Raw genomic sequence first — 22514 nt, forward strand, 5'->3', positions numbered from 1 at the left:
AAGGCTTTCAATATAAAAGTGTGACTTGTGAAAATTCAAGTCAGTAAAAGATTTTGTAGCATTCCCTAAACAATTGGAACAGAATCCCTTTCTAAGAAAAGCATTAATGCTCTAAGGACCTGTTCAAGAACACTTTTGGGGGGCCTGCATCAGGACTCAATAGGCTAATCCTCCGCCTGCAGCGCCAGCACCCCGGGGTTCTAGTCCCAGTTGGGGCGCCGGATTCTGTCCGGGTTGCTCCTCTTCCTGTCCAGCTCTCTGTTACTGGGAGTGCAGTGGAGGATGGCCCAGGTCCTTGGGCCCTGCACCCCATGGGAGACCAGGAAGAAGCACCTGGCTCCTGGCTTCGGATCAGCGTGGTGCGCCAGCTGCAGCGGCCATTGGAAGGTGAACCAACAGAAAAGGAAGACATTTCTCTCTGTCTCTCTCTCTCACTGTCCACTCTGCCTGTCAAAAAAAAAAAAAAAAAAAAAAAAAAAAAAAAAAAAAGCACTGTTGGGATAGAAGCCATGATAATCTCCACATTAGAAATTTTCATATTCTTCCACAGAAAACCAATAGCTTTGATTTCCAATCATAAATACATTTATGGAAAACACAAAAGTGCTTACATGTTAGTTGGAGCCATGAGTTTCATCTCTGAGCTTGGATATCAGCCCCGCTAATTGACTGTGTGTATTCTTTGTAAGTCATTATATTGAAAGCCTTGACTGAGTGTCGGTTTATTCATCAATAAAAGGAAGGAAAAGATAATATCCCATAAAACTTGGGCAAAGGCTTACTAAAATAGTAAATCTAAAAGTTATTTTTAAACTATAAAAAATTTCATCTGTAAACATTATTAAAGGCAGAACTTATTTACCTTGTTAGAAAAGCAAATAGACACTTATACTGGAACACTGCATGTTATGACATGATTCTCTTTCATCAACTGGTTAATGAAATATACACAGAACAATGATGATAGGTAACTTTTTTAATCTGAAAAATTTCCCATTATATCCCCCTTTGCTAAAATATTATGTTGATAGTTTTATTCATTCTATTGTATTAACTGTTTAAACAAAAATCAAATTAATAATGACCTACGTTGATTTCTCTTTTATTCAAGTACCTGAGCATGTGCAACAGAGGATAACACAATGTCAGTGCCTAAAGCTCTTTTTTTTTATTGTTCTGCCAGCATTTTAGAGTCGCCTTCACTTTTCCCAAAGATTTAGAAGAATAAAGGAGGAAAAAAGCAGTTGAACACATCACTCATTGAACAGCAAAATTCAGATGGCCACAGCTAAGGTGCTGAAAAAGCTAGTAACTATTCTGGGTGGCCAATACATTCCAGCTGAAATTTGAAGACTGTTACAAAAAGAAAAAGGGAGAACAGTGAAGGACCATGTCATTCTCTGCTGCAATCATGTTATTCAATGACACTAGTATGAGACTCATGAAGATCCTTTCACTGTTTGTATTAAGTTTCAATTTCCAGAAACATTCTACAAATAACAAACTTCAGAGATAGAAAGATTATGTGACATGTCATTTTCCACTCTTTTTAATTTTTTCAACCTAATTTCCTTCATATCATAACTCTTAGCTCTCTACATCAATAATGAATAATTTTCCAGTCAATTGTTTGATAAGTATTGTTTCTAATTCTGATGCAGAGACATGTGCAGATCTATCAACATGACCATCCAAAACAAATCGTAACATTGAGTGGTGAATGATCAAATTAAAAAAAAAATTCTGGGGCCAGCGCTATGGCACAGCAGCCTAACGACCTGCCCTGGGGTGCCGGCGTCCCATATGGGTGCCGGTTCGGGACCCACCTGTTCTGCTTCTGATCCAGCTCTCTGCTATTGCCCGGGAAAGCAGTGGAGGGTCTATAACTCTAGAAAACAAAATTGATTATATAATAAATGAAAAGTAACATCAGTAAATGGAGAAATTCATATTTCATAAATTCTCAACAGAGGAAGTAAAAAATAAAGATCCCCTGGTCTCCGCTGTTCTGAGATGCAGTGCAACTAGAAGCCAGTGTGTCACTGAGACCTTTGAACATCTGGAAAAGAAGCCACGATGAATTTTTCCAACACCAGCAATCTCTGTAAGGAAGCTCTCCCTTGAGGCATTAGAAGTGTCTATTTTAAAAAATCAAAAGTGGAGAAGAGAAATAGTTCCTTCATAATACTTTTTTTCATTTTTATGTAGGTCATACTTACTAATGTACCTCAAATAAACCTTTATTGACACTAGTCAAAAAGTAGAAAGAAAGAAGCATTATTTACCTTTCAATTCAACTCTAAACCAGCCTTCCACTTCTTGTGTTTTCTTGAGGCAGACTGGTTCTTCCAATCATATTATTATAGACTTAGCATAGGTTTTATTTTTGTATTAGCTGTCAACTCAATTTGTTTCTTTTTTTTTTTTTTAAGATTTATTTAATTATTTATTTGAAAGGCAGAGGCAGAGAGAGAGAGAGAGAGATGAGAGAGATCTTCCATCCACTGGTTCATTCCCCATATAGCCACAATGGCTGGAGCTGGGCCAATCCAAACAGGAGCCATGTGGGTGCAGGTCCCAAGCACTTGGGCCATCTTCTGCTGCTTTCCCAGGTGCATTATCAGTGAGCAGGATCAGAAGTAGAGCAACCGGGATGGAACCAGCACCCATATGGGATGCCGGCACTGCAGGCAGCAGCTTTACTCACTATGCCACATCATGGGCCCTTCAATTTGTTTAAAAAAAAAAAAAAAGGCAGAGGCTGGCACTGTGGCGCAGTAGGGCAAGCTTCTGCCAGCATCCCATATGAGTGCTGGTTCATGTCACAGCTGATGCAGCACCCTCCTATGGCCTGGGAAAGCAGTGGGAAGATGGCCCAAGAGTTTGGGCCCCTGCATCCACATGGGAGACCCAGAAGAAGCTCCTGGAGCCTGGCTTCAGATCAGCCCTGCTCCATCCCTTGTGGCATTTTGGGGAGTGAACCAGCGGATGGAAGACCTTTCTCTCTGTCTCTTCTCTCTCTGTCTGTAACTCTACCCCTCAAAAAAATCTTAAAATAATTAAAATCTGATATATTCTTTCTTATAATCCTTCTTCACATTTATTAGATAATACCAATAGAATTTAGGAGTAGTTTTGAAATGTTACATTTCTGTAAGATGGAAACTACAAAGAGCTTTTTAATTTAATATTTGATGAAATTGGCAAGATTTTTCCCCAAGGTGAGACAGAAAAGATTTATAAAAAAAAAAAAAACACAGTGGAATAAGAAGCAAGTGCTTTATGTCAACTTTTAGAGAAAAAGAACTAATGCAGGAAATCTCAGTGATCTTGAAGTAGTCAAACCAGAGTTACTTTATAGATTTTTTTTCTAACCATAAAATAAATAAATGATATCCTGACTCTAAAATTTCTATGTTCCTAGAAACCGGAGAATGAACCAAGCTGCTTTTCTGAGATACTCCAACCATCGTTAAAACTGTTCTCACATCTATTTGTCTCTAGTCAGATTTAATAGATTAAAGATCAGTAACAGCAAGATTTAGGGTATTTGCTGCTACCTACCCAGCTCATGGTGGTGTTCATTAAATACTTATTCCAGCAAATTCAGTTTCCACTGTGATGAATCTTTGGTGGAGTTCACCAATCTTACCTAAGATTCCTGCTTGTCAGTGAAAGACCTTTTCCATTTAGGTTGACAGTGGGAAACAAAGCATTAATCTACCAAGGTGAAGAAAATATTTTAAATCCCATCTGGTAGTGGAAATATATATATAAGGAAAGTGTATCAGGAGCAGCCCCAGTAAGTAAACAAACCACTCCAGATTAAGTAAATATTGCCAAAGAAAATCTGGGATAGTGTAGAACACCATGAAACAGTGACCCATCAACCTAGGAAGTTAGAAGATGAAAGAGAATTCTTAGAATATTGAATAGAGGACTATGGATATAATATATGAAACATGCATTTAACACAAATCCTTATTTTGATAGTGAAATTAGAGGCAACAAATTCTTGATTGATATTGAATGCTTGGAGAAAAAAATGTTGGTTTGACTATGAGTTAACTTGTGAAGATGTTTCATAAATATCTGCACATTTTTAACACAAGGATTATGTTGCATCACAAAACTCAAATGCAGCTTTAAAATGGAAGCAGGATGAGGACTGGAAACCATAAATTACTAACATTTGTCTGTCAAAGGCTAAATGTTAGAATTATCCTGCCAACTTCACCAAATGTTGGATGGCTTTCTTCATCTGGTCCACATCAAGATCTGTTTCTGTATCCTTACACTGTAGGTTCCCAAGACCTGTAACACAAGGAGTGCTCCAGCCTGGTGCTCACTTTCCTCTTGGTTAAGACATCCCTTGAGCTGACTTCCTACCCTAATGAGCCAAATTTCAAGACACAAAATCGTGGAGTATGTCCTTGACCTTTCTGAGTTAAAGCCAAATCTTCACTGTTTTTCCCCCCGCCAGAGGGTTCCAACACACTCCCACTGAGCCTGCAAAAGCAAATCACTCAACTTGTCCCTTCTCCCTCGGCTGCTCTTCTTTCCTAGGCCACGTGGCCGCCATTCGTTTCTCAGTTCATTCGGGCCTCTGCTCAAACATAGCCCCTTTGGAGATGCCTCCCCTGACCATCTTGCCTAGAATAGCTCCTTTCCACCCTGTGTCAAGTTATCCTTCACTGTGCTCAATCCTTTGTGTTTTTCTTCATAGCACATATTATCACCTGACATACTATTACATTATCTTATGCTTGTATGTACATCATTCTGAGCATATATTTAGTTTACTAATTAGTATGTAAATCTATGAGGCTAGAAACTTTGCTTTGATCATTATTATATCCCCAACAGTTCCAGGTGCCATAAATCTTAGTTGAAAGATGAATGATTGAATTTTATTTTACCCACTGAACAACAAGAAAGAAAAGAGAAAGGGCACAGAGTTGCCCATATTTCCCAAATCCCTACTGTTAGATGATGGCCCTATCATTTTTCCATGGTGCTTCATACTTAATTTTGTAGAAAAGGAAGCTATGTACACCAAAAATGCACATAGCTCCCGAATTGCTAGAAACGTTTATCTCACACCCATCAAAATATAGAAAATTCTAGAAAAGATAGGATGAGAACATTGATAGTTTAAGTGTGTTCTGTTATTAACTTTCAGTTCATGAAACGTTGATAAATGTCATTAAAAAATCCAGTGATAACAGATTTGAAAAATGCATAATGAGAATTGTTTTGTAAGTCCAGAAAACTCTTGGTCCCTAACCTGTAGAAAGAGAATATATTTGTGCAAACTCCATGGGTTGGTAAAGACAATCAGGCTTTTCCTTTGCTCACTAAAATGAAACATTAAATTCCCATTATGATGACAAGAAAGAAACATAACTATTTAGTATGATTAGTTTCAAATAATCATCATGGAGGCAAGAAATTTACATTTCAGCCTAACATAAACAACTAAGTCTTTCCTGGCCAAATAACTGAAATCCTGCTAATGAGAAGATTCATCAACACCAAGTAAGCAGTGCATCAGCTTGCTTAATTACCTAATATATCTTTATCTGTTGATTTCAGCTCCCTTCATATGCATGACTACACATCATCTATGTAAATGCTGTGAATTTCACAGCAAGAAACATTTCCAAGCAAAACACCACAAGCTTAGGTGACATAGCTGAAATATCTCTAAAGTACCAATCAAGAAACTTTACTACTAAGTGTGTCCTTTGGGAAAGTTATTCTTCACTTATTGTCATGCCTGGAGACAACAGGAGACTCTAATGATAGTCTTGATCTCCAAATCAAGGGTATGGGTTCATCACAGGGTAGGTATACTTCAAAGAAGAAAATAAGATATGGTCAGAGAGAATTATAATGTTATATCTGTTCCCACAAAAGATATATTTTTAAACAGTTAAGAGTGATTCCATTATTTAGGATTGTTACAAAAAACTAAAACATCTATTTTTGAATATTTCATAATATGATAAAATTCTTGGCTTGATATTCTGGGTAGACAAAGAGCTAGATTTATATTTTTGATAGCCGTTATTATTATTTGTTTTATCTTTTTTATCTACTTGTGTTTTATACATTTATGTCAATTTTATTTTTCAACAAACACTATGTCAAACACATTAAAATTTATTTTGTAAAAATTGCTTTCAATAACTGTTTTACTGTAAAATAAAACATACATGCATAAAATATAAATGACTAGTTTAATAGCTTGTGAAATGGTCATACATACAATCATAACTCAAACTATGAAGTACTTGAGTCAGCACCAAAGAATCCCTTTGTCCATTCACAATCACAGCCTCTGCTCTCCCCAGGGATATAACCATTCTTCTAATTCTTGAGATCATTTTTTATTTTGTTTTTTGTAGATGTATGCATATCTAAACAGTATAATTGACTTTTGCCCATTTTGAACTTTATACAAATGAAATACGGTATGTCTTATTCTAGTTTTCTTTTTTGTATGTCTTTCTTCTTTTATTTAAAATTATGTTTGCAATAATCATATTTTTGCAAGTAGTTAGAGTATGTAAAATGTCATGCTATAAACTACTCCTTTGAGTGAATATGCTATAATTTATTTATCTATTTTATTCTTTGTGGCCATTTGGGTTGGTTCCATCTTTGGGCTAATCCTGTCAAAAACTGTGGTTATGATTTATTACACTGAAAGGAAACAAAGCAAAATCAGCAAGGGACAAGAGTAAATGGGAAAATGTCCAGAAGAAACCAGATGGGGGGTGGGGGTCAGTGTTACGGCATAACAGGAAAAGCTACTACCTGTGATGACAGCATCCCACATGGGAACCGGTTTGATTCCTGGTAGCTCTACTTCTGATCCAGCTCCCTGCTAATGCACCCTGGAAAGGCAACAGAAAATGACCCAAGTTTTTGGACCCCTGCAACCATCAGGGAAACCTGAAAGAAGCTCCTGGCTCCTGGCTTCAGATTGGCTCAGCTCCTGCTGTTGTGGCCATTTGGGGAGTGAATCAGGACATGGAAGGTATCTATCTTTCTTTCTGTCTCTCCTTCTCTCTCTCTCCTGCTCTCTCTCTCTATAAGTCCACCTTTCAAATGAATACAAAAATAGAAAGGAAGGAAGGAAGGAAGGAAGGAAGGAAGGAAGGAAGGAAGGAAGGAAGGAAGGAAGGAAGGAAGCAGATGTGAGCTTCCAAGAATGCTCTCCCAGTAGAGTCACACAGGATGTGCTTGGTGCCCCCAGCAAAGAGCTTGACAATACATGCGAAATGTTGTCTACCTGGGAGATTCAGCACCCAGGGTTTTAACTGAGGGTGACCACACACAAGCATTTTCTGTGTGACATATGCCAAAATTGCAGACACCCAGAAGAAAGGCAGGTGTCCAACATAAGCCACGTTGTTTGTGCAAATAATTTTGGGTATACTGAGCCTCTCAACCTTCAGGAATTCTCGAAAACTCAAGTTTCTAGACACAAGTCTGAGATTAACCTTGTCAACAGTCCTACCAAAGAGTAGCAGTCAGGCCTGCTGTGTCAACACTTTCCTGCACATATGCCAATCACACACTCACTTAATTACTGTTGCTTGATTATAAATCTTTTTAAAAGATTTATTTATTTGTGTTCTCTTGAAAGGCAGAGTCACACAGAGAGAAGAGACAGAGACAAAAGAGAGAGTGAGAGAGAGAGATCTTCCATCTGCTTGCTCACTCCCCAAATGGCTGTAACGACTGGGGTTGAACCAGGCCAAAGCCAGGGCACAGGAGCTTTATCTAGATCTACGTGAGTGTCAGGGGCCCAACCATTTGGGCCATTCTCCACTGCTTTTCCTAGATGCATTAAAAGGGAGCTGTGTAGGAAGTGGAACTGTTGGGACATGAACTGGCACCCATATGGGATGCCTACACTAAAGGGAACAGTTTAACCCAATGTGCCATAACACTGGCCCCAATTATAAGTCCTTCTGGCTGAAATTTAAAACCCTATAGCTTTAATTCTCTTTAAAATTTGTTATTATTTGCCCCTGGTATTTTGGTATAATTTTAGAATCGGATCAGTTTACACATAAAAGCACTGTTGAGATTTTGATTGGGATTACATTGAGACAACAGATCACATGGGCTAAACTGACATCTATGTCTCATGCATTTTTCAACTCTTGGAGACGAATTGTCCCATCAGTTACTTAGGTCTTTAAAATCTCTCTTTTCCCTAGGAGACATTGCACAGCCACTAATAGATTTATTCTGATCATTTGATAAATTCTGATGATGTTATAACTGGTAGTTTCCTAACCATTTGGTTTTGTTTTACAAAAATAAAATTAGTTTCGTATCCATAAAACTTGCTCCACTCATTTTTAAAAAACTTCTCCTTACATTCTTCTATTGCAATAAGAAACAGTGTGGCATGGTTAAGAGCATACATTCTGGAGCCAAAGTGCCTGAAATCCAATCCCAGCTCTGCCACGTGCCACTTGAGTGACCTCAGGTCTGTCACTTAACATTTTCCATTCCCAACTGATAAAAATGAAATTATGATATCATACTTCTCTCAAATGTTGATGTGAGGATTAGCTATATTGATGTAAGAAAAGCACTTAGTACAGTCCTTGGCATACACTGAGCACTAAATAGCGGTCATTATCATCAGCACTCTATATACACAATGAATCATGAGCTTCAACGTCACAGACATTCTTTTCGTTTTGTGAGGTCAGTGTCCCTTTGGGTTTATTGACAACCTTTCCTGCTTGTTTTTCCATTAATCACAGCCGCTCTATCTGAGATTCTTTCCTTTCACCCAATGATGAAAGATGTACACATCTTTAAAAATCTCTCTAGTGAGAGACCATAATTTTTTTTTTTTTATTTGAGAGAAGAGACCTCCTATCTGTTGGCTCACTGCCCAGCAGAGATTAGGCAGGGACTGGGTCCAGCAGCCAGCCGTGCCATCCAGATTTCTTACACGATGGCAGGAACCCAACCACATGAGCCATCACTGCTGCTCCCCAGAATCTGCACCAATAGGAAGGCTGAGTCAGAAGACAGAGCCAGGATTGAATCCAGACACTGATGGGAGATGGGAGCACCTTAACTGCTGGGCCAAACACCTGCCCATATGCTTTCATTTCATCTTCCCTTTTGAAATGTACTTTTACTAGATATAAAATTCAGAGTGACAGTTATTTGTTTCGTAATCTAGAACTACCGTTTTCTAGCTTCCGTTGTGCTATTGAGAAGCTGGTTGTCCATCCAACTCTCCATCCACTGAGAATAATCTTTTTTTCTCTGGTTAAATTATATATTGTTTTCTATCTGTAGCTTTATTACAATATTATTTCATTGCATTTACTCTATTTGGTATCTGGTGTGCTTCTTGAATTTGATTATTGTTGGCTTTCATCATTTCTCAAAAATTTTGTCTCTGATCTTTCTGAACTTCTGATTCAGTTCATGTTAGTTCTTACTACCCCACCTAGCATGGCTATTCACCTATCTTTTCAACTATTGCATTAATTCTGGAAAACCTTTGCTCTACTTTATCTTTCTGTTGCATAAATTCTTCCCAGTGTTGACTAACATCATTCAGGAAAGAATTCCAGTAAGTATCACCTTGACTGTAAGAAAACCCCAAAACCATTCTCTGTCACCTATGGTAGAGTTCAAGTAATACATTATTAAGGTGTCTTTGCTCTCCGGCTTTTTTTTTTTTTTTTTTTTTTTTTTTGACAGGCAGAGTGGATAGTGAGAAAGACAGGGAGAAAGGTCTTCCTTTGCCGCTGGTTCACCCTCCAATGGCCACCACGGCCAGCGCCCTGCGGCCGGCACACCATGCTGATCTGAAGCCAGGAGCCAGGTGCTTATCCTGGTCTCCCATGGGGTGCAGGACCCAAGCACTTGGGCCATCCTCCACTGCACTCCCGGGCCACAGCAGAGAGCTGGCCTGGAAGAGGGGCAACCGGGACAGAATCCGGCGCCCCGACCGGGACTAGAACCCGGTGTGCCGGCGCCGCAAGGCAGAGGATTAGCCTGTTGAGCCGCGACGCCAGCCGCTCTCCGGCTTTAATATTAACCTACTTCCTGGATAGAATTTGTCTCCCATTTAGACTCTAACATCTTTAAGGGAAAGTCTTTCCTTCCATTTTATATTTTCCTTAATACCTAGCACAGTGCCCCAGATAGAATGGCTCACACAGAATTGTTCATTAAGAAGCTTTCAACAAATGCTTTAAATATGTTTTTTAGTTGTCTAAAAGTCCTCTGTTATTTATATTTGTGCATCTGAAAATAGTTGGGAAAAAAACCCACAGATATAGGTAAATAATTTTCACTTCACATTAGCCATATCAATCTCACCTGGCCTCTCCAGTATATCCCACTGCACCTGTCAAGTAAGTTTGCTCTCTTTCTCTCCTCACACTTCTTAGCTCTCCTCCCTTCTTATTCTCAGCTAATAATTTGCCTCTAGTCTACAACATTACAGAAACTAAAGCTGTAAGATGTAAATTCCTTCCTGTTACAACCAACGACTTTAAAACTCTACTTGCATCCCAGTTCATGTTCTCCATTTTTCTACCTACTGTATCTAATAAGTATCTAATCACCCTATACTGTAGGAACCATTCTTCCTGTAGAAACTCCTATCTGTTTTCAGAGCATTAAACTAAACCTTGAGGCACACTCCCTTCTCGGTGCGTTGTCAATGTCTTCCCTCTCTGACAGACCAGACATCTTTGTTGTTTATTAATTTTTTGATGGATTGCTATCTTCTTTATTCCTTTTTAAAACTTACTTTTATGGATTTTCACCTTTCTCAGAAATGTCTCAAGTAAGTTGTTTCTGTTGTGTGCCTTGAGCTTTCTTTATGAAGTCTTTTGACACAGTTTTAAAATTTTAGATAACCAGAAATTTGAGTTCCCCTCTTCATTGTTTTAAGGATTTTTGTGTTGCTTAATAGGATTTTCCCAATCCAAAATGTGATGAATATTTTTATGTTTTCTTCTGCTACTTTTATTTAGTTTGTTATGCACAGACTGAATAGAATTCATTTATGGGTATGATATGTGACCAGTTTATTTCTGCACATTCTTTTCAGATATACAGCTAATGTTATAATGCCATTTGCTGCTAGTTCATGACTGTATGCCAACATTTTCAAATCTTTACTCATCATATACATGGTTGTGCTTCTGTGTACTCTTATTTTTTCTCCATTCATTTATTGTCTACACATAGATAAATACGTTTCTAGTTTTATTATACATTTTAACATTTTACAGGGTCACTTCCTTCTCATTCTTTTTACTTACCAGAATTTTCGTGACAATCCTCATACTTTTATTCTTACAGATGACCTCTAGCATTAGGCTGTAAAGTTACATCTTAACATCTCATAATTTTGTGTGTGTGTGGTTGCATTAAATATTATTTCACTTACATTGATGTCTACATTCAGAAACATAAATTTATTGTGGCTCTACATTGAGGTGTATTGTAATGTCCCTTAACAAAATTTTCATACCACATAGGAAGAGAGATGCAGAATTATTTCATGGTGTTTTCACTTCTATTAATATTCTTTAATTTAGATTACTCAAATTTAATTCAGAGTCAGGTGCAGTGTATTTTCAGAAGTGACATGGAGACTTGCTAAGAAATCCATCTTTTGAAAGAATATTTTCTGAGTAGACAGCAGAATAGAGAGCAGTAGGAATGGTGATTTGGTTCATCAAGATGATTTGGTTCATCTCAAGATGCTGCTTGAGATACCCGTATCCCATTTCAGAGTGCCTGTAGTCAAGTCACAGCCCCACTCCTGATTCAAGCTTCCTGCTAATGTGTACCTGGGAGGCAGCAGGTGATGGTTCAAACTTGGGATCCTGTCACTCATGTGGGAGATGTGGGTTGACTTGCTGGCTCCCAACTTCAGCATGGCCTGCCCAGCTGTTGTGGGCATTTGGGGAATGAATGAGTGGATGGGAATCAGTCTCTCTGTCTCTCTCTCTCTCTGTCTCTGTCTCTCTCTTTCTCCCTCTCTCTCACTCTCTCTATTTCTCTCTCACCCACACACACACACCTTTAAAATAAAGAAAATAAATATGTTTTTTGAAAATAGGGAGAGAAGTAATATTTTTCCGTCAGTCATCTCCCCTCTGGATACCTAACCTAGGGCCCCCTTTGTGGAATGGGGAACCACCTGAACTCTTGCTTTGCATGATTTGCTGTTGCCATCAGTTTCTTTTGAGCTGATTCCAGTTTTAAAGTAACAAGCATTAAATTGCACATATTCTAAACTCATTATTCTGGGCCAGTGACTTAGCATTGGAGAAAAACATGATTCATCTTAATTAACATTCATTAAATTCATATCTTAATAGAATTTTGATTTAAATGAATATAAGAGTTTCATTAACAAGCAGAAAGGGAGAAAATGAGTAATTCAGTTGTCTAACAAAGATAAGACGTTGTGCTATTCAGTTTGATTTACTTTTGCACAGGATTATCCACAGCTCTATTCCATACCATTATTTTTCAGCCCCTTGAAAGTGAGTCCTATGCGTGGAAACCAAATTTTGATGCTATCAGATTGTATTAACAATTATAATGGTAAGAACTATGATTTCTTTAACACATTCAATTCCAGATGTTCTCCTAAGGATTACAAAATCACTAACTTGCTACAATAACATTGAGAATTTTTACTCTCCACACTTTTGCAAAGACCTTGAAACTCACTGAGTTTAAGTATATTACTCTAAAACTTGGCAGAGTCATGTAATCCATATATGCTGCAATTCTTAAAGTGCATCTAGATAGAATGTAAGTAACGATTGCCAAATGACTTTTACCATAAATTGATGACATTTTTGTTCCTAATTGTCAAAAAAGAATGTTAATATTATTTTTTAAATGTCCTTCTAACTTAGATCCAAAGTAATAAAGGGAAAAATATAGAATGACAAAAAATAATAAATCTAGAAGGCAAGAAAGGAGACAAAAAGAAACTATGATAAAGTGGTACATAAAAGAAGGTACAAAATTACACAGTAGGTTTAAGCACAATATGAAAGTAATTACAAAAATTTTATTTAAAAAATTTCTACCTTGGCTTCACCCCACTTATCAGTGTGCCTTTTGTTTAAACATATAATTTCTAAGTCACTAATCGCACCTTATGTCTTCTTTTTGTTTTTCAGACTCATTAAACTTTATTATTTACTACTCTATTTTCTCACCTTTTCATTTTAGAGATTCTTGGCATTGATTCTTTAACCAAATAATTATTTTATAAGATCATATTAATTTCATCAGCAGTAGTTGAGGAGTTCCTTAGATCTTTGTTCTATATCATCTTTATTAATCTATTGAATTCAATTTTTCTCAAAATTGGAATATGCCCTACTAACATAAGTAATAGAGAATTGCAGCATTTCTACAAAAGGGCTTTGCTAAAACAAAATCTTTGGAAAATCAATCCCATGCGAATAATAGGATGATTAGACTGGGTTTCAGTTTCAAACTAAAAAATTAAAGACTTTTTCATTCTAAAGTGAATCCTGTCCTCTGTTTTAAAGTTCCTAATAATGATAATTTGTGTTTTGCCTTTCATCTTCATGTTTCTTTATAAATTTAAATTGGTGGTATACTCTGATATATTCACTCTTTTTTTTCTAAGAGACTAATAATTCTCAGGATTCCTTTATATTTTTCTCTATCTTTGAAAATAGTTTTCTACTATGTAGACAATAGGATATCAACGATGGTATTTGAAATACTTATTGATTGATTGATTGTTATTACTTTGAAGTGCATGCATATAAATACAGAGACAGAGATCTTCCATTCACTGAGTCACTCCCCAGATGCCCACAACAGAAGAAAATGAACCAAGCTGAATGCTGGCGTCTAGAAGTCAACCCAGGGCTCTCATGTGGGTAGCAGGAATCCAACTACTTGAATCATCACCTGCTGCCTCCCAGGGTGTGCATTATAATAATCTGAATAAAAAGCTTACGTGGAATTTGAACCCGGAAACCCAAATGGGATGTAGGCATCCCAGAAGTGTCCTAACTACTGCACCAAATGTCTACCCCCAAAGATATCGTTTTTACTTTTAAAAATAGTTGCAATTGTTTTAATTATTTCATGTAATTTATAGAAATCAAATATTGCCAAAGGATTCGTCCAAAAGAGAGCTTGTCTTCTCGAACACATGCCACTTCCAGTTGCTGCCCCGAGGAGCAGATGTTTTTGCGTCCCCCCCCCCCCATTATTCTTCCTCCATATTTGTATTCTGGACTTAGCAGTTTTGTCATTATTCTGACTTGTTGATATTGTCTTATTCCCCTCACCTCCTTCCTCAGTCTTGTAATGGAATCATAGTTTGGGCTTATATTATATTTGGCTCTAAGTGTTGGCGACCCAAGTAGTTTGGTATAACTGTTTTCCTTATATACTTTTTTTAAAGATTTATTTATTTATTTGAAAGAGTTACACAGAGAGATAAGGAAAGGCATCCATCTATGGATTCACTCCCTAATTGGCCGCAACAGCCAGAGCTGCGCCAATCCGAAGCCAGGAGCCAGGAGCTTCTTCTGGGTCTCCCACTCAGGTGCAAAGGCCCAAGAATTTGGCCCATCCTTAACTGCTTTCCCAGGCCATAGCAGAGAGCTGGATCAGAAGTGGAGCAGCCAGGACTCAAACTGGCACCCATATGGGATGCCAACACTGTAGGCGGCAGCTTTACCCACTATGCCACAGCACCGGCCTCTCCTTATATAATTTCAATTCTAATTCTCTCCCCAGTGCTCAAACATAACAAATCATATAGCACTTTCAAGTTGTTTTCTTATTCTTCCTCTTCCTCCTGGAGGTGTCCTACCTTCCATTTCATTTCTGAGCCGCAGTGCAGCATAGCTGTCATCTTGAGATTTCTTTTGCTGTTTTCCCAGACTGAATTTTGTTTTCTTCATCCTGAGTCTTCCTATCACTCAGTTTATTTCCTCATTTTCTACAACAAATAATCTAGTAACTCCCTGAGGGTAAGATATGTATGAGTCAAATTTTTGAGTTCTTACATATATAAATATTTATTCAATTTCCAGCTTTATTCTTTTTTTTTTTTTTTTAAAGGCAGAGTGGACAGGGAAAGAGAGAGAGAGAGACAGAGAGAAAGGTCTTCCTTTGCCATTGGTTCACCCTCCAATGGCCGCCGTGGCCGGCGCACCGTGCTGATCCGAAGCCAGGAGCCAGGTGCTGCTCCTGGTTTCCCATGGGGTGCAGGGCCCAAGCACTTGGGCCATCCTCCACTGCACTCCCGGGCCACAGCAGAGAGCTTGCCTGGAAGAGGGGCAACCGGGACAGAATCTGGTGCTCTGACCGGGACTAGAACCCGGTGTGCCGGCGTAGCCTAGTGAGCTGCGGCAACGGCCTCCAGCTTTTTTTTTTTTTTTTTTTTTTTGACAGGCAGAGTGGACAGTGAGAGAGAGACAGAGAGAAAGGTCTTCCTTTGCCGTTGGTTCACCCTCCAATGGCCGCCGCGGCTGGCGCACCACGCTGATCTGATGGCAGGAGCCAGGAGCCAGGTGCTTTGCCTGGTCTCCCATGGGGTACAGGGCCCAAGCACTTGGGGCATCCTCCACTGCACTCCCTGGCCACAGCAGAGAGCTGGCCTGGAAGAGGGGCAACCGGGACAGAATCCGGCGCCCCGACCGGGACTAGAACCCGGTGTGCCGGCGCCACTAGGCGGAGGATTAGCCTAGTGAGCCGTGGCGCCGGCCCTATATTATAGTCTTAAAAATACAGGGTAGGAGGTATGCACTCTCACCATAAAAATGATAACTGTGTGAGCTAATGAGCTATCTAACCATTCTACATGTACATTTGCTTCAAAACATCATGTTGTACATAATGTTATCTTTTAATTAAAAAAGATGAAAAAAAAGAGTGAAATTTATTCTTGATTAGTAACTTCCCCTATCATAGGACTTGGATTTACAATGTAATTCTCTCTCAGAATTTTGAAGATTCTACCCTGATGTCATGGGGTGGCTGTATCCAGAAGGAATTCAAGGACAAGACATAAGAAAGTGCAGCATAGAAGCAAGATTTATTTGCATGCAAAGCGAAACTACACACTCCGCACTCCACAATCAGGAAGTGATGGCGGCATGCTCAAGGGAGAGATGCACTCAGTGAAGTTCAGGTGCATCCTTGATATGATATGGAAACATAGGGGATGGTGTCTGTAGAGGGGCTTAATTCAATACTCCTAAGTTTGGTGCAAGGCTTGAATATCACCCCATTTTCTTAACCTTTTTTTGGAAATTTCATCAGGGTCATGGCTTCAGGCACATGATAGCGGAATAGGAACGTCAATAATGGTAATTTAATTATCGTGACATTATAATGGGCTAAAGGTTATCATGGGAATGAAGCCAGCAGCCATGTTGGATACTTTTGGCCAGTGCTAGTTTTGTGGTGTGGCTTCATGGAAGTAGCAGTTTTCTTCTGTGCAAAATGGGAGCAGTGGATGTTGGTACAGTGTAGATGCAACAGCAGTGCAGGCGGGGCTGCAGCATGGAATTTTGTCAGCCCAATCATTTCAGTGCGGCTCAGATGAGAAGTCAGTAGCTTCTCAATAAGGTATCTGAAATATCTGAAAACATTTTTCCCAGGAAATAGTATTTCAGTCTCTTGCTAGTTATAATTTGCAGGGAAAAGCATATATCTTGCTATGAAGCTCAGAATCAAAGTCCTAGGTAAGAACTGAAGGCTTCACCATGTGGAATTTTGTGTTCGCAAACTAGAGCATCTTCTGTTCAATAAGTATCTACTCTAATCCGTGGTTAGAGATCTAGAGTATTGAATGTTCTATATACAAATTTTCAACGAAAACAGGTACAATTGTATAAATAATATTTTAAAAGAATGAGCAAAAAAATTCCATGAATTCCAACTTTTTAGTAAAAAGCAAATAAAAGCACAATGAGATTAGAGTGGCTATCATCCAAAAATCAAAAAATAACAAATGCTGGTGAGGATGAAGGGGAAAAGGAACCTTAATACACTGTTGGTGGGAATGTAAACTAGTACAACCATTGTGGAAGACAGTATGAAAAGTACCAGAAATTTGAAAATATAAATCTAACATATGACCCAGCCATTCCACTCTTGGAAATTTACCCAAAGGAAATGAAATCAGCATCAGCATATAAAAGAGTTATCTGTATCCCCATTTTTATAGTGACTCTATTTGCAATAACTCAGATATAGAATCATTCAGATGTCCATCAACTGATGGCTGAATAAAGAAATTATTGTTTATATATACATGGTGGAATACTACTCAGCCATAAAAAAGCATGAAACCCTGTCTTTCACAACAAAATGGATGCAATTGGAGACGATTATGCTTAGTGAAATAAGCCAGACCCAAAAAGACAAATATTGTATATTTCCCCTGATTTGTCATAGCTAACATACAGAGTACAACTAATATACAGAGTACAAACAAATGAAATGTATATGAGCAAAACTGACATTTTGAGATTTAATTATTATTTATAACCCTTATCTATACTCTTGAAACAGGAAATTTTCTACTTTCTACTTGTTGAATTTTTTTATTTAGTGGAGGGTTGAGCTTGTGATTATAAAGAAAATTGAAAGTATGTCATTGTGGTCAGTGCCGTGGCTCAATAGGCTAATCCTCCGCCTTGCGGCGCTGGCACATTGGGTTCTAGTCCCGGTCAGAGCACCAGATTCTGTCCCGGTTGCCCCTCTTCCAGGCCAGCTTTCTGCTGTGGCCAGGGAGTGCAGTGGAGGATGGCCCAAGACCTTGGGCCCTGCACCCGCATGGGAGGCCAGGAGAAGCACCTGGCTCCTGCCTTTGGATCAGCATGGTGCACCGGCCGCAGCGCGCCGGCCGCGGCGGCCATTGGAGGGTGAACCAACGGCAAAGGAAGACCTTTCTCTCTGTCTCTCTCTCTCCCTGTCCACTCTGCCTGTCAAAAAAAAAAAAAAAAAAAGTATGTCATTGTGAATACTAAAAGAAAAATAAGAAAAGAAGGAGGAGAGTGGGAGGGAGGGAGAGAAGGTAGATATTGTGGGAAGTATCATTATGCTCTCAAAGCTATATATATTAAATACATGAAATTTGTTCACTTTAAAAAAACTAGCAAACATTGAGATGCCATTTTTGTTTTGTTTTCAATTTTTAAATTCTTTCTTTATCATTTTAAGAATTTCTTTATTTTTTATTTAACTTCTAATTAATTTTAACAGAAGCAATGTGATTTGTAGAAATATTTCTAAGAACATAATGATATTCCCTTCCTCCCTCCCCCTTCTCCCTCCTACCTCCCATCCTCTTTCCTTCTCCCTCCCTTCCTTCTTTCTCTCTCCCTCCCTTTCTCCCTCCCTCCCTCTCTTTCTTTATTTATATCTTTATTTCTTTTAGTTTTTGGGATAACATACTGTTTAAAATGACATGCTTTCAGTTTATTTTATAATCATGAGATTAACCCTCCACTAAGTAAAGAATTCAACAAATAGTAAGAAGAAAAAAAATCACTGTTCCTCAACAGTAGAAACAAGGGCTGTAACAACTATCAATTCTCAAAATCTCAATTTTGCTCATATTTAGATGACATATTTTAAAGCTGTAATACAGTAAAAAGGCTTAATATTTCACCAAATAAGTTTAACAAGTGAACAGTGAAATGACCCTAGTTTAGTGGGAATATAGATAACAGCTACAAACAATAATAAAATGGAAAAATGACCATTTTACCCATATACAATAAATTTTAAAGTAAAACTATAGTATTATAACATTGTAACCATTGGTTTGACAAAGTTTTTACAAGCTATATTTTCAGCAATACTGATACACACAGACATTTCTTTTTTTATCTCTTTCTTTTTTGTTTGTTTTTTAAATTTTAGCTCCCACATATAAGGGAGAACATGCATCATTTCATTTATTTTCCCTTTTTTTGTTTTGTTTTTGTATTGAAGAGTCAGAGTAACAGGAAGAGAGACACAGAGAGAGAGAGACTGACCAAGACAAAAGGAAATAGAAAGTCCTTATATGGTTCACTCTTCCAAATTTTCAAGATGACAGGCTAGGCCAAGCTAAAGCCAGGAGCTGAGAATGCAATTCAATTTTCCCACATGGATGGCAGGAGATCAATTATTTGAGTCATCACTGCCACCTCTTAGGGTCTGTAGTAAAAGGAAACTAGAAGCCGGAACCAGAAACAGGCAGTGAACTTAGGCACTCCAACACCTGAACAGAGTTGTCTAAATCCACTAGACAGAATATATACTAATATTTTTCCTTTTGATGAAACATGTATTCTAGTAATTCTACCAACTGCTTCTTTGAATAATTTACAGATCTCAAAAAAATTTTGAAAACAGAAAATGGATACAAAGCTAATAGCTGAATTAGCAGAGAGGAGAAAGTTACAAATGATGACTCTCAACAAATATGATATATTTAGTTCTGCAATCTGAGAAAATTTCACTCTTTGTTTTTCCATCTTTTTTAATTAAAAGATAACATTATGTACAACATGATGTTTTGAAGCAAATGTACATGTAGAATGGTTAGATAGCTCATTAGCTCACACAGTTATCATTTTTATGGTGAGAGTGCATACCTCCTACCCTGTATTTTTAAGACTATAATATATAACTATGACTATGTAGTCATTCACTATAGACATCTTGTTGAACAATAGATATGTTGAAATGTATTCCTCCCAAAAATGTGTAGAAGGAAAGAACACTTACCCTCTGTTAGATGGAAAGTAAGCTAGTATAGCCATTATAGAAAATGGTTGAAGATTCCTTAAACCACTGAAAAGAAAGCTACTATATGAACCCAGCAGACTACGGGATATATATCCAAAGGAATTTAAATCAGTATGTTGAAGAGCTAAGTGCACTCACATGTGTGTTGCAGCACTATTCACAATATCCAAGATATGAAATCAACCAAGGTATTCATCAATGGATGAATGGATGAAGAAGACATGTAGCTAGGCCTCCCAACCCACCCTCCTATAGCCCTGGGCCTGCCCACCCACCCTGGGGCTCAGGAAGCAGCTGGAAAAACTGCTCTAAGTAGTTGAGTCCCCAAGACCCCACAGAGACACTCATGGGTTCTCTGGCTCACCATTGTAGTTGGGCTCTCATGTGGCCCCCAGACATGAAAAGTGCCCCCTCCATCCACACTGCCAGGCATGCTGCACCACAACTTGTCTGGACCCATCAGAGAGGTCCTACTCCCAAATGACCATTGGAAATTAGTCCACAACTGTACCTGGGAGTACTATCTTCATAGTAGCCAGTGATTCCACCCCACTTGAGGGAGTTAATCCCAACTCGCCGATCAATTTCACAAACCTCTGAAGCCTACTCTGTGGGGAGCAATCCGGACTGGACTGAGTTACTGGAATTAAGACTTATTCTATGCATCTGCTCTCCCACAATATGGCGCTGGGAGAGAAGTAAACAGCTTCCGCACAGCTGCCTCCAGTTCAACCAATAAACTGTAGGACTTGCTCCTGATTGGAGAGCAGCGTACTCGGCGTGTGGGCAGCCGAGTTGGGATTGGCGGAGGAGGACTATAAAGGAGGAGAGAGACGGCATGCACCAGGAACATCTATGGGGAACATCTAAGGGGAACATCTAGCTGAAGGAACACCTGTGCAGCCCCCGAGAAGAGCCGGCCGGCGGTGTGCCGCTCCCCTGCGGAAGTGGGGAATGTGGCCAGGGGGAACTGCCCTTCCACGGAGGTGGAAGGGATAGTAGCCAACCCGGGAAGAACCAGCAGCAAACCCGGGGAGGGCCGAGCAGACAGAAAGAACAGCGCAGGGTTCAGTGTTGCTCCTCCACGAAGAGGGGGAGCGACACTAGGCTAATGAGAAACATGCATACATCACAAACATTTCTTACAACTAAAGAAACCACACAGACATTTTGCATGCTATTGATAACCAAAGCTAGAGTAGCCAACCAATCAACACCCTATGATCCATCTCCAGAAGAAAATGTTTTACTATAAAAGCTATTTGATAAAATTATTGGAGGTAATTGATCAAGCAGATACACAAATATCAATGTAAGGACACAAAAAGCATGAAAAAGCAAGGTCATGAAATACCTCCAAAGAAATACAACAACAGCTTCAGCAACAGACTCCAAATAAAAGGAATTGATGAATTGTCTGGAAAATAATTCAAAATAATGTTTATAATAAAGCCCATTGACACAGAAGACAATTTAACAAAATTATGAAAACAATTCAAGATCTAAATGAGAAAGTCAGCAAAGAGATACAAGTCATTTTAAAAAGCCAAACAGAAATCTTAGAGCTCAATAGGTGAAAAAATATATATAGTTGAGAGCCTCAACAACAGACTAAATGAAGCAGAATTGCTGAACTTAAAGACAGGCCTTTTGAAATAACACAGTCAGAAAAAAAAAATGAAGAAATCATTTAAAACAAAATAAATAATTAAGTGAATGAATACTATGAATATTTTAGAGGAAAAAAGAGAAGGGAAGAGGCATAGAAAACTTACTCCAAGTGGCATTCTTATAGGTAGGTGTCCAAAATCAGTAAACATACAATGCAATTTTAGATCTTGAGTCCCCATGCTATTATTGAAGTTTTTCAAGAATTTATCATAACAAGAGACTTCAATATTTTGCAGTTGTTCTCATCTTCAGCTCTTCTGATTCCATCTTGATTTCCAACTCAGTACAAGTCTAAAATAATAAATTAAGAGCATATCTCATTTTCTAAGTTGCATCCCACTATTCTTGCATATACCTTTTGTATTCATATACCTACATGTGCATCTGCTGAAAATATATTTTATATATGAAATATTTGCTTTATATTTACTATGTTTATAAATAAAAATTAACACTTCACTTATATATGAAATATTAGTAAGACATCTATACAACAAGGCAAGGAGAGTGTCAGCAGGGTTATTAACTAAATAAGGCCTACTTATACAAGAGAATTACATTTCTATTACATTTTTCAATGGTAACAATATACGCGAGATGATGGCTGAACAATATCTTCCAAGTAGTAAAGAAAAACATCTATTGTATAGATATAAACTGCCACAAATATGTTGTATATGAAACCACCCCAAAACCCACCCTTGGAGCAAAGAGAATTTATTTAGCTCATCAGTCTACAAGTTGGCAGTTTAGGCTGAGCTCATTCAGCAATTTTTCTCTTCTTATCTGGGTTCATGCACACATTCAGGAGTCAGCTGGCCATCTGCTAATCTATAATGGCTTCCAAAAGGGTAACTGGAATGAGTTGGTACAGGCATGTTCTCATGGCAGTGGATGAGGACAAGATACTTAAAGTCAAATATATAAGTGATGTTTACTTCTCTGCTTGTTTTATATCTGCTAACGTCTCTTTTACCAAAGCAAGTCATGAAACCCAA

At 38.4% G+C, this 22514-nt stretch overlaps 1 long non-coding RNA gene across 1 annotated transcript in view; it reads left to right on the forward strand.

Moving 5' to 3' along the window:
- The window catches only part of LOC103348310 (uncharacterized), a 405787-nt gene that overhangs the window by 288748 nt on the left and 94525 nt on the right, over positions 1-22514 (forward strand). The gene's annotated exons all lie outside the window — the stretch shown is intronic.

The sequence above is a fragment of the Oryctolagus cuniculus genome, chromosome 11 (assembly GCF_964237555.1).
Source record: "Oryctolagus cuniculus chromosome 11, mOryCun1.1, whole genome shotgun sequence".
Lineage (NCBI taxonomy): Eukaryota > Metazoa > Chordata > Mammalia > Lagomorpha > Leporidae > Oryctolagus > Oryctolagus cuniculus.